The sequence below is a fragment of the Triticum urartu genome, chromosome 2, assembly GCF_003073215.2.
Source record: "Triticum urartu cultivar G1812 chromosome 2, Tu2.1, whole genome shotgun sequence".
Classification (NCBI taxonomy): Eukaryota; Viridiplantae; Streptophyta; class Magnoliopsida; order Poales; family Poaceae; genus Triticum; species Triticum urartu.
This window is the reverse complement of record NC_053023.1, coordinates 672,564,086-672,582,537: the sequence shown is the minus strand read 5'-3', so window position 1 is coordinate 672,582,537 and position 18,452 is coordinate 672,564,086.

Here is an 18,452-nt window from a genome sequence, read left to right as displayed (position 1 = left end):
GACGGCGGAGAAGATGATGTCCGCAGCCGGCGTGAAGACGGCGTCGGAGAGGTCACGGCAGCTAAGTGCTTCGTCACCGGCGTCGTCAAGGTCTAGCGGTGGCGCTAGGGTTCGTGCGAGAGTGGAAGAAAGGATAATGACTATGGTAAGGCGTGTATTTATAGGGACAGGGATGGCACAACGTTATTACACAGGTGCCCCTGGCGATTCACATCTGAAGAACACGTGGACATCATGCAACATATCGGAGGTTGTTCCACGTTCCCACGCACGCCTGGATTGTCGGGTGGTCGTTCCCACTTCTCCGGGTTTCAGGTGAAGGAATTAGCATTGAAAACGGACTTAATGTTTGTCTCTGTATCTTCTGCTGACAAGGACGCAGAGAAGATATTCGACAGTTTCAATAGAATGCATATGATTTGGAGAGATAGAGTTTGAGATAGAAAGCATAGAGAGGTTAGGGTCCGATCACATTCACTTAGTTCAAAGGATTCAACAAGAAGACATAGCTATAAGTGAATGCTGCAGAGGACAGAACACTAGTATATATATATATATATATATATATATGATCAACATAATGAAGATAATCATGAAGACATGTTGAGATTGAAGCCAAATCAAATGTGAAGACACAACAAATGTAACACCATGGGTAAAACACTTCAAATAGACGAATTTTGTGGTGGTGTTACCCACCGTATAGGAAGTATTAGACCCAGACACGGCGCACAATTATTGTGGCGCTCCGAAGTCAAATTCCACATTAATGTATTCACACTTAGAATGTATGTCTTCATTGATTGAAGATATACTTTACTTCGTGTGTTGCAAATCTAAGTCATCAATATGCATAAGTGTTAGGATGTGTGCCTGATCACAGGACATTTGAGGATTCCAAGATATTTAACTCACACCGTAACTTGCAAAATCTCTTCTCATCCAAGGGCTTGGTGAAGATATCTGCCAATTGCTCTTCAGTGTTGACGTGTACGATATCAATATCTTCCTTCACAACATGATCTCTGAGAAAGTGATGACGAATTTCAATATGCTTTGTCTTCGAGTGCTGAACTGGGTTGTTGGCAATCTTGATGGCGCTTTCGTTGTCGCAGTAGAGTGGCACTTGCTTCAGATGAATGCCATAGTCTTTGAGGGTTTGTTTCATCCACAGAAGCTGAGCGCAGCAAGATCCAGCAGCAATGTATTCAGATTCAGCAGTGGAGAGAGATACAAAGTTCTGCTTCTTTGAAGACCAACATACAAGTGATCGTCCCAGAAAATGACATGTGCCTGATGTAGACTTGCGATCCACCTTGTCACCAGCATAATCAGCATCCGAGAATCCAACCAGATCAAACTCTGAGCCCTTTGGATACCATAATCCTAGAGTTGGGGTGTAAGCCAAATATCGAAGAATTCGCTTCACAGCTAAGTGATGCGATTCCTTTGGTGCCGCTTGGAATCGAGCACACATGCAAACACTAAGCATAATATCTGGCCTAGATGCACATAGATAAACTAAAGAACCAATCATGGAGCGGTATACCTTTTGATCGAACTCTTTACCATTGTCGTTGGGACCCAGATGATGTTTGGCTGGCATTGGCATCGTGAAGCCTTTGCAGTCTTGCATACCAAACTTCTTCAGGCAATCTTTGAGATACTTCTCTTGAGATATAAAGATGCCGTTGCGTTGCTGACGTATTTGAAGACCAAGGAAGAACTTCAGCTCACCCATCATGGACATCTGATATTGCTCTTGCATCATATATCCAAACTCTTCACTGTATTTCTGATTGGTGCAGCCGAAGATAATGTCATCCACATATATTTGGCACACAAACAGTTCACCATCATATGTCTTTGTGAAGAGAGTGGGGTCGAGGGAACCAGATTTGAAGCCTTTGCTCTTCAGGAAGTCTTTGAGTGTGTCATACCAAGCCCGAGGGGCTTGTTTGAGGCCATACAGTGCCTTGTTGAGCTTGTATACCATGTCAGGATGTTTTGGATCTTCAAAGCCAGGTGGTTGTGCGACATACACTTCTTCTTCAATCTTGCCATTGAGAAAAGCGCTCTTCACATCCATTTAATACAGAAGTATGTTATGATGATTTTCATAGGCCAGCAGTATGCGTATGGCTTCAAGTCTAGCCACAGGAGCAAATGTTTCATCGAAGTCAATTCCTTCAACTTGAGTGTATCATTGAGCAACGAGACGAGCTTTGTTTCTGACAACTTGACCATGCTCATCTTGCTTGTTGCGATATATCCATTTGGTGCCTATTATATTGTGCTTCCGAGGATCAGGACGCTTAACCAGTTCCCATACATTATTCAGCTCAAACTGTTGAAGCTCTTCTTGCATAGCTTGAATCCATTCAGGTTCCTTGAAGGCTTCTTCAACTTTCTTGGGTTCTGTTATTGTGACGAATGCAAAGTGCCCACAAAAATTTGCTAGCTGTGTTGCCCTTCAACGAGTGAGTGGACCTGGTGCATTGATGCTATCGATTATTCTCTCAATCTGCACTTCATTTGCAACACGAGGATGTACAGGACGAAGATTTTGCTCTTGCTGATCATTATCATTGTTAGAGGGATTGTCTTCAGGCTGAGCATTGTCTTTAGGCCGATCAGGCACCGAGATGATAAGTTCTTCTTCAGGTTGAGCTTCAGAAGGTATGATTCTCCAGTTCCCATAAGTTTGATTGATTCACTGGATGGAACTTCATCTAGCACATTTGGCAGTTGCTCTCTTTGTGAGCCGTTAATTTCATCGAACCGCACATCCACTGTTTCAACCACTTTGTAATGAAAGAGATTGAAGACTCTGTAGGAGTGCAAATCCTTTCCATATCCAAGCATAAAACCCTCATGTGCTTTTGGTGCAAATTTTGAAGTGTGATGTGGATCCTTGATCCAGCACTTGGCGCCAAATACTCTGAAGTAACTGACATTTGGCTTCTTGCCAGTAAGGAGTTCATAGGATGTCTTGTTCAGAAGCTTGTGAAGATAAACACGGTTGATGATATGGCATGCAGTGTCAATGGCTTCAGGCCAGAATTTTCTTGGAGTCTTGTATTCATCAAGCATCGTCCGAGCCATCTCAATAAGTGTTCTATTCTTGCGTTCGACGATGCCATTCTGCTGTGGTGTGTACGAGCTGAGAATTCATGTGTAATGCCCAAAGTATCAAGATATGTATCAAGGCCAGTGTTCTTGAATTCAGTGCCATTGTCACTTCTGATGTGCTTTATCTTGGCGCCATAGTTGTTCATTGCTCGATTGGCGAAGTGTCTGAAGACATCCTGCACTTCAGTCTTGTAAAGGATTATATGCACCCAAGTATATCTTGAATAATCATCAACAATGACAAAGCCATAGAGACAAGCAGTAGTAGTAAGAGTTGAGTAATGAGTGGGACCGAAAAGATCCATGTGCAGCAGTTTGAAGGGTTGAGTCATTGTCATGATTGTCTTCGAGGGATGCTTGGCCCTCGTCATCTTTCCTGCTTCACAGACACCGCATAAGTGATCCTTCTTGAACTTGACGCCCTCGATGCCTATGACATGCTTTTTCCTTGCAAGGGTGTGGAGGTTCCTCATGCCAGCATGCCCTAGCCTTCGATGCCAGAGCCAGCATTCAGAAGCTTTTGCTAGAAGACATACTGCAATTTGTGGTCCTGCTGAGAAATCTACAACATACAAATCATCTTTTCGATACCCTTCAAACACTAGAGACTTGTCAGATTCCATTAGTACAAGGCAACGATATTTTCCAAACATCACAATCATGTTTAAATCACAAAGCATTGAGACAAACATTAAGTTGAAACCAAGGGATTCAACAAGCATGACTTTATCCATGTGTTGATCCTTTGAGATTGCAACTCTACCTAGACCCAATACCTTGCTTTTACCAGTGTCAGCAAATGTGATGTGACTTTTGTCTGATGGACGTAAAGTTGAGTCCATGAGAAGGCTTCGCTTGCCAGTCATGTGATTTGTACACCCACTATCAATAATCCATTTTGAAGCAGCTGGTGTCGTACCCTACAGTGCAGTTAGGGGGATAGGCTTCACGAAGAGAATTGTGAAGCAAAAACATTTGACGAACCAGTGGATTATTAAAGCTTAGATCAAGATTAGGACTGATAGGGCAGGTTGCAAGCGATTCAGAAACAAAGTACATAGTAAGACCATTTGGGCATTTGATCTTGCGCCCTACAAGATGTTTAAGGTCCCCAGCAATAGTGTCAGACGATTTTGGTTTTTGGCTGGAGACCTTTTCCTGCAAAAGAGAGTTAAGCTTTCTTAGCCACCCACATCTTCAGGGGTGGCTTTGAAGCAATAAGTCTAAGTGCAGCATCTGAGAACTTTGACTTTGGAGCCCTAGCAAAAAGTCTTGCAGGTGGACAATAGTATTCATAAGAATAAGCAGAATAATTCTTGGTCTTATGAACATGGTGGTTTGATGAACCGCGCTCATATTCATAGGCTTGAGTATGGCTTCCCTGCAAAACATTTGTGTTAGTGTGACTCAGGTGAGTCCTCTGTCTGTATGAAGCCTTTGGACCGTATGAGGCCTTTGGTCTGGGGTTTGTCTTCTTCACCTGTGGTGTCATGATGACATTCACAGGAAGATTCTCCAAACACCTTTTCAGCACCGAGATCTTCTTCATAGGCGGTCCATTGCTGCAGTTAGTACCAATATACCTGGCAAACACTTCACCATTCTGATTCTTAAACAGTTTATAGTTTGCATCAAAGGATTCATCAGTAACAATGGGGTTAGCACAAGTGAAGCCAGATAGAGTGGATGGATCCGCTGAAGGTTCCTTTGCAGCAACCCATGTGGTTTTGGGGTACTGCTCAGGTTTCCAGTAAGAGCCATCAGCATTCATTTTCCTTACGAACCCAACACCCTCTTTCCTAGGGTTTTGGTTCAGGATCTGCCTTTTGAGGACATCACATAGTGTCTGATGCCCTTTGAGACTTTTGTACATCCCTGTTTCAAGCAGTGTCTTCAACCTAGCATCTCATCAGCAATAGCAGTGGTGTCCTCAGCAGAGGGGTTAGTTTCCACATCAACAGTTGAAGATATTGCAACAGTAGCAGTAGTAGAACATTCAGCAACAGGAGTAGCGTTATCACGCTCAATGCATTTAAGACATGGTGGTTCAAATCCTTCCTGAGCTGAACTGATCTGTTCGGCGCGAAGTGACTCGTTTTCCTTTTGAAGATCTTCATGAGCCGCTCTCAATTTGTCGAGTTCTTCATGATTTATTGAGAGCGTTTCATGACGACTTTCAAGCTCCTCATACTTAATATGAAGATTTTTTATGTCTTCAATTAAGGACTGAGATCGAGTCATTTCAGCGTCCAATAGGTCATCGCTTTTGTCTAACAGTTTTTGAATATGTTCCATAGCTTTCTGTTGTTTAGTGACAAGGGAAGCAAGTTTTGCATAGCTGGGTCCAAATTCATCACCAGATTCATCATCACTGGATTCAGATAGATAGCATTCAATTACCTTAGCATCATTTGCCATAAGGCATGATGCAGAAGATGATGATTCTGGTTCGAAAGTCATCGCTTTGAGTGACTCCTTAAAGTCCTCGAACCGAGGATCATGACGAGTTCGATGACCCTCATAGACCTCCGAGAGACGGTCCCAGATGAGCTTTGCATGATCGAGATGCATGACATTCCTAAACTGATTTTGAGATAGATAGGAGCAGATGACGTCCTTCACCGTGAGGTTGAGAAGAGTGTACTTGTGAATGTCAACAGCTTCCGCCATTTTGCACAGATCGGTTAGGCCAATCTCAGTGACGGTCCACAGCTCACTGTTCGTTGCCATGAGGCGCTTCTTCATCATGGCCTTCCACTTGGGATACTCGTGACCGTCAAAGACGGGGCATGACACAGTCTTCATACCTGTGGTCGACATAACTGAAACTCCAGGCGGTTAATCCAAAATCACACAGAATAAGGGAGTACCAGGCTCTGATACCAATTGAAAGTGTGTTATATTGACTAGAGGGGGGGTGAATAGGCGATTTTTATGAAAGTCTTCAAAACATGGAAGTTCCAAAGACAAATGATAGAAATGAACCCATTTCCATGCAGCGGAAGATAGACTACACTAGACAGACAATAGTCAAGCATTCAATGAAGTGAAACCACACTGACTAATAGTAGCTAGGCAGTAAGGATCAGGTACACAGTGAAGACAAATGGATAAAGCAAATATGCACTGACTTTACAAGAGCCAACTGTAAATAAAGAGATGAGAATGATAGAACCAGTGTGCGTGACGAAGACAAAGGTTTGATAGACCAGTTCCAACTATTGTGACAGTTGTACGTCTGGTTAGGGTGGATAGGTATTTAAACATGAGGACACTCAGTCCCGGACACTTAGTCCTGAGCACACAGCTCAGAACACTTAGTCCTCTCCGTATTCCCCTTGAGCTAAGGTCACACAGACCTTGCCCAATCACTCTGGTAAGTCTTCAAGGTAAACTTCCAAACCTTCACAGACTTCGTTCACTGGCGGTCCACAATGACTCTTGGATGCTCAGAACGCGACACCTAATCGACTGGAGGATTCACAGTCCTCAAGTGTAATAAGTCTTCAGATCACACAGACAAGAAGACTTAAGTGATGCCTAACACTCTTTGGCTCTGGGTGGTTAGGGCTTTATCCTCTCAAGGAATTCTCTCTCAAAGGCTTCGAGGTGGGTTGCTCTCAAACGACAAAAGCCGTACTTTAACTCTGAGCAGCCAACCGTTTATGGTTGTAGGGGGTGGGCTATTTATAGCCACTAGGCAACCCGACCTGATTTGTCCGAAATGACCCTGGGTCACTAAGGAACTGACACGTGTTCCAACGGTTAGATTTCAAACACACACGACAACTTTACTTGGGCTACAAGCAAAGCTGACTTGTCCAACTCTGAACAAGATTCGCTCTCATAGTCTTCACTCGAAGACATAGGATTTTGGTTAAGCATCACTATAGTCATTCTGACTGGTTTTCTTGGACCCCACTTAACAGTACGGTGGTTCCTATGACTCAACAAAGAAGAAAAAGAACTACGAAAGATCTAAGTCTTCGCGCTCCATAGTCTTCATGCGATGTCTTCTCTTGTCATAGTCTTCAAGGTGAATGTCTTCACTTACCACCTTTGACTTCAATGTCTTCATACATTTTTAGGGGTCATCTCTGGTAGGAAAACCGAATCAATGGGGGACTTCTACCTATGTTATCCTGCAATTCTCACAAACACATTAGTCCCTCAACTAGGTTTGTCGTCAATACTCAAAACCAACTAGGGGTGGCACTAGATGCACTTACACGTCCTCCTCGACTAGCGAAGATCACTCTAGTTAGGGCATTTCGGGTATGATGAACTTTGTTATTTATGCTTATTATATGCTGCTTCTATTTTTGCCAAGTCTGTCTCTTTCTGTTGCTCAACTATATATGTTGCATATCATTGACTCATGTGACGATGCAGGTGTATAGATCACCGATGGCGAAGAAGTGCTACGCCAGGAGTATACGACGAGTGGCCAGAATGTTAGGCCCAGGTGTACTGGTTTCCGGTTTCCGAGCGACAACCAGTAGTTAGTTTAGGTTCACACAAAGTGATAGCTCTTCTCACGTATATCATTGTTTATATGGATGACGATGTAGTTGCAAGTAATCGAGATTTGTATCGCTATTTTCGAGATGATGACGAGAGACCACTTTGTGTTGGATGATGATTATGATGATGACATGATTTGATGAGACTATTTGTATGTATATGCTATGATTACATTTGCATGTGTATCATATGCTAAAGATTATTGTATAAAGCCTATTCAAATACAAAACAAATATGCAGAAAAAAACTACTAAAATTAGCAGTAGCGAGTGGAGAAAAGTTAGCAGCAGCGCCACAGTAGCAGTAGCGCATCCAGACAAAGCGCGCTGCTGCTACACTTGTATAGCAGTAGCGCGGGTGTGCACGCGCCACTGCTATGGGTTAGCTGTAGCGCCTTATTAGTAGCGCCGGTCTCTGCGCTACTGATATACCTAGAACCCGCTGCTGCTAGCCTTTTCCCTAGTAGTGCCCGGACCTGGCGCAACCCCGCCCCAATGGCCGCTGGCGGCTTGGCGGACGAACCGGCCTCCGAAGCCCGGTGCCGCCTCGACCCCCTGCTCCAACCCGACCGACGTCCGGCTGCAGGCGACCCGGCCTCCCGCAGCACGGTCATTAACTGGCTGGGCCCGCGCGCCATCGACAACGCCGAGCCTTGACCGACTCGCCCTCTCCTAGGAGCTGGAGGAGACTGGCCCCGTCGGACTGGCGTGCTTCGGGCCACGCATCCGGGGCGAGCCCTTCACCAAATGGTTCACGCTCCCTCGCGACACCCCCAAGTACAACGGCGCTATGAAGCCGGAGGACTGGCTCATCGACTACACCACCACCATCGGCATCGCCGGCGGCAACCACCGCCTCGCCGTGCGATACGCGCCTCTCATGCTCCAGGGATCGCCCCACACCTGGTTGAACAGTCTGCCGGCCGACAACATCAACACATGGGTCGAATTCGAGTAGGCTTTCGTGTGCAACTTCACCGACACCTACAAGCGACCCGGCCACCCCAGTCAGCTCGCCATGTGCGTGCACGGGCCGGCGGAAACCGGCCGCGAGTACCTCGCATGCTGGACCGAGCTCCCGAACAGCTGCGAGGGCGTCCACGAAGTCCAAGCCATCTAGTACTTCATCAACGGGTGCCGAGATGGCACCCTTCTCAAGCACAAGCTCTTGCACTCCGAGCCGGCCACCATGGCCGCGCTCATGGTAACGACAGACAAGTACGCCAACGCCGGCTCCGCCATGAAGATCCAGGTGGCACTGGATGAAGCCGGCAAGGCAAAGCCGGTGCCGCCTCCGAAGCCGGCCGGTGAGGGAAGCCGGCAGCAGCACAACCAGTAGAGCAACAAGCGCAAAGCCGATCAACCGGCTCAGCGCTACGACAACCGGCTCGTCGCGGCCGCCGAGCAGGCGCCCGCGGCCGGCCCGGCCGCCAAACGCTGGAACACCGGCAAAATGGCATGGCGGCCTGCCATGATTTTCGAGGATATGCTCGACGCTCCCTGCAAGCACCACAGTGACGTGAGGCCGTCCACGCACACGCTCCGACAGTGCGCCATTACCAAGCGCATCGCCAGGGGCGACATCCCACCACCTCCGGCTCCGGCTCCGGGAGCAGGGCGACCGCCTCCGCCTCCGCCACCACCTTCAGCTGGCGGCGCGATCCGCGACGACCCCTACCCGGCCCATAACGCGACCTACGTCGTCTTCACCAGCCTCGACGATGACAAGCGCAGGGAGCGCCTCCTTCGACAGGATGTGAACACTATCGTCCCAACCAAGACGGAGTACATGCATTGGTCGGAGCGCCCGGTCACCTGGACCCGGGAAGACCACCCGGCCGTCATGCCTAACCCGCGTGGTTACGCTCTCGTCCTCGACCCCACCATCGTCGCGCCCCGGCGCACGTGTAAGTTCTCCTGGGTTCTCATCGACGGCGGCAGCAACATCAACATTCTCTACCGCGACACCATGACCAAACTCGGCCTCGAGGCCAAGGACCTGGAGCCGACCCGGACGGTCTTCCACGGCATCGTTCCCGGCCTCTCCTGCTCCCTGATCGGCCGGATTCGGCTCGACGTCCTGTTCGGCGACAGCAGCCACTTCCGACGCGAGCCGATCTAGTTCGAGGTGGTGGACCTGTCCAGCGCATACCATGTGCTGCTGGGTAGGCCCGCGCTCGCCAAGTTCATGGCGGTCCCCCACTATGCCTACCTGAAGATGAATCTGCCGGGTCCAAAGGGCCTCATCACCATCACCGGCGACTACCACAAGTCCTTGGACTGCGCCTGAGATGGCGCCAAATTAGCCGAGTCGCTGGTCGTAGCCGAGGAGCGACGCCAACTCGACCGGATCGTCTCCTTGGCCCAGGAGGCGCCGGCCACTTAGATCCCGACCGAGGAGCCGATCGATTGTCACAGACCTAGCATTGTTTGCAATTAGTGGCACAAGCATCCATGCATCATGTCTAAATTACTTCTTTAATTTGAAATGGGGACTGATAAACCCTAGCAGCAAATGAAACTCAACTAGGTTCAAACTTAAATCTTTTCATTGAACCCAAAATGCTCTTTATAAATGTTTATCATTTCTGAATTGGTCCAGCACCTCTCACAAAAATGGTGCACATTTTTCTAGATCAATTTGGATTTTTGAATGAACTCATACAATATTTGAATTTGGGCATTTAATCGCTATAAATAATTAAAATGCCCAAATAATTCTGGAAGTGGTTGTGGGCTGTTGGAAATAATTCCAATAGTGCCCACAATTTATTTCAGGAATATATTTAATGATTTAGTATTTTTTACTAAATCCAGAAACAAAGACAAAAATAGATAACAGAAATAAGAGAGAGAGAGAGACTCACCTGGCCTCGCCCACCTGGCTTACCTGGCGGCCCACTGGCTGGCCCAGCCCACCACCGTCGTCGTCCTCCTGGCGCCAGTCGACCAGGCGTGTGGCCGACACGCGCGCACGGGCAGAGCGCCATGCTACCAGCTCGCCTGCCTGCCTCCCTTGCTAGTGCAACGCCGCGTTGCCTCTCCTCGGCGCCGCCCTGACCTCCCTGGTCTATCCACTCCTCCTCTCCCCTCTTCTGCTCTCTCCCCGCAGCGCACCCGAGCGCGCTCGTCGCCGCCGCTCGCTGCTGCCACGACCACCGTCATCGCCTCGCCTCACCATCGTGTCCCAGAGCTCCGCCATCATCGCGTACGCCTCCTCGACGACCCACGTGCCACCAGACACCCCCGAACGACCTCACCGAGCTCGTCTTCAACCTCCCGATGCCGGAGATCCCCTCGCCGCCCTGTTTCGCTCCGGTTCCTCCCCGAGGCCGCCTTCTGCGTTGCCGTGACCACTGTGAGCCACTGACCCTTCTCCCCTCTCCGTTCTCGCTCTCGTGCACCATACACGCCGCCTCGAGCTCGCCCACGCACCGGCACCTGTGCTCACCGCCGACGTGTCTCCGTCCATCTAATGGTCCGGCCGTCATGCCTAGCTTCCTCCCCGCGCCGCGTAGAGCATGTAGGTGCCCTAAACGAGCCACCACGGCTGTCACAGCGACGACCCCGAGCTCACCCGAGCTCTGGCAGCTGCCAAGGTCGTCGTTGGCATCGTGTCCGGCCTCCCCGCATCCAGCCACTAGCACCATTGGATGCGGTGCATGCCTAGCTGCATGTAGCGCATCTCCGCCGTCGATTTGGTCGAGGGAGGACTAAATCCGAAGCCCGCCTCCACATCTGGCCTCGCCGGCAGAAGAACGCCGGTGGGTTTGACCCACTTTGACCATGACTGGCGCCCCTTGTGTCGATGACATGTGGGGCCGGCCTCTGACTAGAGTTAGTTTAGGTTTTAATTAGTGCTAATTACCACTGTTAGAGGTTAATCACCTCGCTAACTAAACTCTGTATCACTGACATGTGGGCCCATGCCCTAATTAAGTTAGGTTAGTATTTAACTTAGCACTAACTAACAGAGTTAGTTGTTGTTTCACTGACCTGTGGGTCCCATAGGTCAGGGTTGACGTGTCTGACTCCGTTGACCTGTTGACCTCAGCCTAACATCATGCTGACACAGTATATGTTTTCTGGGATTTTAAATAAATCAGAAATGATTTATTTATTTCAAAAAATATCCAAAACTTCTAAAATTCATAGAAATTCAACATTAACTCAGAATGAAATAAGTTATATATGAAAAATGATCAGAAAAATCCAATCTATCCATCTGTACTGGTTTCATGCATGTTAAAGCAACTTGACCTTGCTGTTTAGTGCAAAACATGATAAGGCACTATTTAAATTCATAAGTTGAGTTTGGGATTGAACCTTTGGTTCAAAATGACTCAAAACCAGCTGGTTGTAGTTGCATTAGCCCAACACACTCATTTTACCATGTCCTGATCATGCATCATATTGAGCATTGCGTTGATTATGTTCTTCCTTGTTTGCCGGTATTTGTTCCCTCTGAGTAGACGATGTTCTGACGATGAGATCGATGACACTGATGAAGAGCTATACTATCTTCAGAAGTGTCAGGCAAGCAAAACCCCCTTGTTCATTCCAATACAAACCCACTCTATAAATTCTGCTCTCTTTTACTCCATTAGGACAACAACATTTCAACTCTTACATGCTGCAGTAGTTGAACCCCTTTTCCTCTGCATGACCTGTCATTGCCACAGTAAATAGATGAAACCCACTAGCATGTGTAGGAGTTGTTTGAGCCCTGATGTGCCTACTCATTCATACTTGTTGTCATGCCTGCTACTGTTTGGAGTTGAGTCAGGTCTGATTCATCAGGGATGAATTGGAATGGTGATGAACATGTCCTATTGTGTCTGAGCTAAGTGTGTGAACACGATTTTGTAAAGGTAGCGGTGAGAGGCCATGTAGGAGTACATGGTGGGTTGTCTCATTGAAACCATCCTCAGGAATAGAGTTCTGTGTTTGTGATCCATGAACAGCTACTACCACACATTGGGATCCTTAATTGACTCTCCCGACTTATTAATCGCCTTGATCTCTGTCCAGGAGTTGCAACTAGTTTCTGGTGTTTGTAGGATATGTGTTGGAGGCCGTGCGTGGTGCTGACCCTAGGGGTGGGCTATGATGCGGTAGATACACCATGGCCCGGTGTACCGAGTCGCCCGTTTGGTGTCTCGGGAACCCTACACACATCGTTTGGGGCTGTGAGCGAAACCCCGGCCGGATCTCCTCGCGGATGGAACCCGAATAGGTGATAAACCTGGACTAGAGACTTGTGTGGTTAGTCAGGTCGTGGCTGACACCCTCGCCAGGCTTCCGCTTGAAGGTTGCCAAGATACATGACGTGTACATGGCGGCAAGTGGCGAGAGCATGTGTGAACTACACCCCTGCAGGGTTAACATCATCTATTCGAATAGCCGTGTCCGCGGTGAAGGACTTCTGGGTTGCCTGTACAGTTCATAGACAAGTGAAAGTGGATACTCTAAAATGCGCAAGATAAGCGTGAGTGCTATGGATGGCGTTCTCGTAGGGAGACGAGAGCGGATCCATAGTGGTGTATTTATTTGGTGAATATGTGGACTCGTGTGCGCCACCTCAAAAGAGTTACTTGCAGGCGTAGTTCAGGATAGCCACTGAGTCAAAGCTGGCTTGCTGCAGTTAAACTCCACCACCCCCTTTGTTTATACTGATGCATATGTAGCTAGTTCTGATGTAAGTCTTTCTGGGTACATTTGTACTCACGTTTGCTTAATTTATGTTTCGCAGAGAGACTTCAGTCTCACTAGTAGTTCCGCATGGACTTCGACGTTTAGCTTGTTATCTCAGCTACGATCTTGTGCCCTCAGCAGGGTCTTGTAGATATTCAGGCTTCTCAGTCTTTTTCCATTTGTAGATGTCTGTACTCAGACATGTTAAGCTTCCGCATGTGCTATTGATTGTATGACTTGAATGCTGGGTCATGAGATCCATGTTTGTGATATCTGACTCTTCGGAGTCCTATGAATAAATACTTTGAGTTGTAGAGTTTTGTTGTGATGCCATGTTGTATTTGCACATATCGAGCATATTGTGTGTATGATTTGAAATGCTTGGTATGTGTGGGATCCGACAACCTAGTTGTCTATCCTTGGTAGACTCTCTTATGGGGAAATGTAGTCTAGTGCTTCCACTGAGCCATGGTAGCCTGCTACAGCCCAGTTCACCGGAGTCCTGCTAGCCCAGTTACTACTGCTTCGGAACACTTAGACTGGCCGGCATGTGATCCACTTCGTTCCTGTGTCTGTCCCTTCGGGGAAATGTCATGCAGTGACTTCCGGAGTCCTACTAGCCTTCTACAGCCTGGGTTCCCGGAGTCCTGTTAGCCAAGTTGCTATAGCCCAGATTCACATGCTGATGACCGACACGTTCTATGCTGGTTCATGTATGCCTGTCCCCATAAGTTAGCGCCACTTTAGGTTCACGACTAGTCATGTCGGCCCGGGTTCTCTGTCATATGGATGCTAGCGACACTATCATATACGTGAGCCAAAAGGCGCAAATGGTCCTGGGCCAGGTAAGGTGGCACCCGTGGGAATACCGTGCGTGAGGCCGCAAAGTGATATGATGTGTTACATGCTAGATCGGTGTGACTTAGGATCGGGGTCCTGACAGCTTTGGTATCAGAGCCTGACTTCCTGTAGGATTACCAAGCCAAACTGGTCGAATTTGTGTCTAGAAATGCTTTAGTTATGTAAGGGAATTGATTGTGGAAGGGAACGTAAGGCTCTTTTTACTCCTTTACCTTATGCCCTTCTGATCTGAGTCATCCTCTTCTTTTCTATGGGGATTAAGAACTAGGATTCTCATCTTTCTATCAGGATTACGTGTTACTAATCCGTAGAATCTTAGGATTGTTGCTTCCAGGCCTCAGTTCAGTTTCTACTACTTTTAGTATGTTTTCAGTTGAACTAGAACCTTGATATGATGTTGTTAAGTGACTATGCAAATCCTTGTGAATCTCTCAAATCTTTTTTTGAGCATTTACAACCGTTATGTTGTCCGAGTCATCCCAGGTTTCTAAATAGTCTGATGCATTTGCAACTCCCTTCTTTCCGTTCCCGATGTTCCTTTGGGCCGGATTAACCACACTAACCAGTGTGTTGAGGTACTCTGCCGCCTCGACATATATGTTGGAGCTATTACTATGACCCTAGGCATCTTAGAGAACCACCTAGTAATCCAGCCATGTTTTTTGTTCACAGTGTGATGATTCTGGCCATCATTCTCGAAAGCATCCTGTGATGCCATTTAGTAGTAGGTATTCTACTCCTGGGTTCTTGACCCAAGAATCACTCTACTCACTTCTTGTTGATAGTGTTGCTCGTTCCTTTAGGATATTAGTAGCCTCCGTAATAGTCCTCGAGGTCTGTGGTATTTCCTTCTTCCAAATACCATGAACTGCTTATGGCAGAAGTTCTTGAACCAAAAGATCACAACAAGAGTACCCTCAATGAGTTCTCCATTCTGCATTGTGTATCTGCCAGTCCTACCTTTTCTGCATGGATTATCTGGAAGAAATATGTTGAACTTGTTTGACATACTAAATCTATGCATCCGCAACTCAGAAAACCATATGTTCCTTTGAGATGTCTCTCTTTGGTTGTATTCTGACCTTTGTCTATCAATTGATAGTCAGGACTAGTTGTGCGTTCGTGTTATCGATGCCTATTATTCTTGTGGTCTGTCAAGCCATTCTATTCTGGAATGACTAGGAGAAACAAACTCCAGTACCTCATCCATTTCTTGGACTGGTCAAAGTAGTTGTATTCCGCAAATCAAAATGCCAATCCAGCTTTTGTTCTGTTCTACCCTGGAGTATTACCCTCTTTATGTCAAGAAAGAATGTCATAGGAATTGCACACCATCATATAAATTCTTGATGCAGCAGCACATCATGTAGAGCAAGTACTCTCTTCATAGGATCAAAGGAAGTGAAACAAATGTTGGAGTGGATGCTAGATTGCCAATTAAAACATGATTACATAGGAAAAAAATCTTATAGCATTCTATCCTATGAATCAAATGACCAATGTAGGAAAATTATGAGGGGGGTCTCTCCAACAGTGTTCCTCTGCTCGCACCTAGCATCACGGTGGTCGAACTTGGAGTCATTCATCTGGTACACGTGGCATCTCAGATCTGGTACTCCAATATTAGGTTGGCTCTATGTGATGTGGCAACTTCATATACTAACCAGATGCTGGCTATACTACTACGGTACTCACACTCCAAGAAGTGACTTGAAAACCATTCATAAACTGAGTCTATGACACGCATTTGCAAATGTACCATTCATTACATACAACAAGTCATCAACACACAAAGACAACGATGATACATGTTGGATTATAGATTATTTCCAACAAAACATTCTAGTAAATACTGAAGTTCTCATCACACAACAAATAACAAGCAATGAAATGAACTTCAACTCAACCAATCCTCGGCGTTGGAAATGCTTGCTTTGAACCATAGGTGCTCTGGGAAGGGCCAGCTATTTTCAATATCGAGAGCAACACAGGACTGATCATCCAGGCTGAAGCGGCATATATCAGGACCAAGGTAGGGAACCACCGCAATGTCCGAGGTATAGATACAATTGCTTCTCATAAATGGTGTAACATTGTGTCAACAGCAGCTGGATCGCCTTTCACCATCATTGGATAGTTTTGTCCAAGGAAGAGCGAGTTTTCTCCAAGACTATCAATACTGTACCAGGGAGAAGGTGTTGGCGCTAGCACACTAGTATCCATCCCGAATACCCTACAACGGGTGTTGGAATAGGTCTGGAGAGGGCGACCATGGTAGTAATAATCACAGTGCACTATATACAGACAAGAAGAGGTGATCCATCGGAATTAGTTGCCAGGCGCCACTGAGTATAGAAGTTCTGCTCGTCCTCATGCTCGTGATCATCACCATCATCATCTCCCCCTTGGTTATAATTTTTTTCAACTATAGGTGGTGGAATGTTCATAGGACCTTGGAAACACAAGAAGAAGGTTAATTAGTAAAGGGAAACTTGCTGACCCGCATGCATGTGGATGAAACAATTATAATTACGGTGGAAGGCAAACGTACCGAAACTACGAGGATCCCATGCAAAAATAGTGCTACGAGTGGTGGCAGCAAACACAAGATCCTCGTATTCAATTGCATCACAGTACTCATCCGTGTACAGAAACTGATTTTTGAGCAATATCCATGGACGAACCGTCGAATCAGTAAGGAAGGCAACAAGCTTGTCGAATATAGCAACAACTTGATAGTTCCTGTAATTCCAAGAGTGGTTGGGAACTCAACAAATTGCTATCTTCCGTAGACGACAGTCACCATGATCGTATTTGAACGTACGTAGATCATCTGTGTGCTCAACCTCAGGGCACTCTGAGATTATGGAAGTGGAATCTGCTGACGAGTGTACATATTCACAAGTTCCCACTCGCAATTGTACCCAATATAAATAACCCAATCTCCATTTGCGCCAGCCCAGACCTTACCCTGAAGCGATGGCATCTTGACATCACATGTATCGTTATCAAGCGTCATCAACTTGCACAAGGCGAGGCCTCCATCATCTGCGCCCATGCGAACAGGCTTATAGCGAAGAAGATAAGGGAGATCAAACCGCTCCTGGACCCTTGGGGTTCCTTGTAATGATGTTATTAGTTGAGTCGAGAATGTTCTTGAATGAACCTGCCATGCTAGCCGAGGTGATGACGTTGCACCGATCAATGAGTTCCCCCACCACGTCATCTTTTAGATCGGGGCAAGAATAACGGGGTCGTTTCCGGCTTGTTCCCTCCATGGAGAAGACAACCGAACAATGGCAGAAGGAAGGGTGAAGGAAAATGGAGGAGGGAGGAAGAGCGTGCGATAGCAGTTCCAAATCGAGAGGGAAAGGCGAAGAGTCGATGGACGGTTGCCAGTTTGCCACGGTACACGAAGAGGCGCCCCGACCTACACGTCCTTTCAGAAATTGTACAAAAGGACTCGCCGTCGTCTCACTAACATGTTGGAACGGGACCACATGTCAACGAAACATGGTGTGCAATTTCTCATGCAAAATGCGATCTGGCCGCGTTGGCCCGAAGTGCCGTATTATTTCTTGACTTTATTTTTTTAATGGCGTGCCATTCAGTTTTGAAGCACGACTAACTGGCACTGTTTGTAGAGAAAATATAAACTACTCTACCACTACTCCACCTCTAGTACTAGTAGTATAAAAAAGATATATAGGCTGGAGCTTCAGAGCTTTCTCGCTAAGGGCTGCCCACTTGCTTCTCACACTATCACCATCTCTCCAGATCTGAAAAAGACGGCCTCTCTCTCCCTCCTCACCGGTGGTCACAGATCCGTCGGGGAAGAAAAGGACGTGCAGCGTTGACGCACTCATCGTCGGTGAGCGAGGTCACGCACTAACGACAAGGCCGTCCTCTCAGACCTAGTGCTCGCACGGGATGGCCTCCGTCCCCAAGCTCGCTGCCGTAGTGCGTGCAGAGGACGACCACGAGCGAAGCCACTTCCTGTCGACCCTCGGGTATGCTACCTCTTTTTGAACCATACCCTTGTTCTATTGCCCCATCTGCCATGTCGCTGCATGTGGATCTTTTTCCACTCCACCATCTTCCCAATTTGCTATCCTCTGCTCTGCTGGTCACGCAGACGAAAACCTTAATTTGCACTATTAAAGGAAACCCTACTTCATGCAGACTAATCCATGTCTGGGTTGAATAAGGAAAGGAAGGGAGACTGTACTGTCCAAGAGAGTA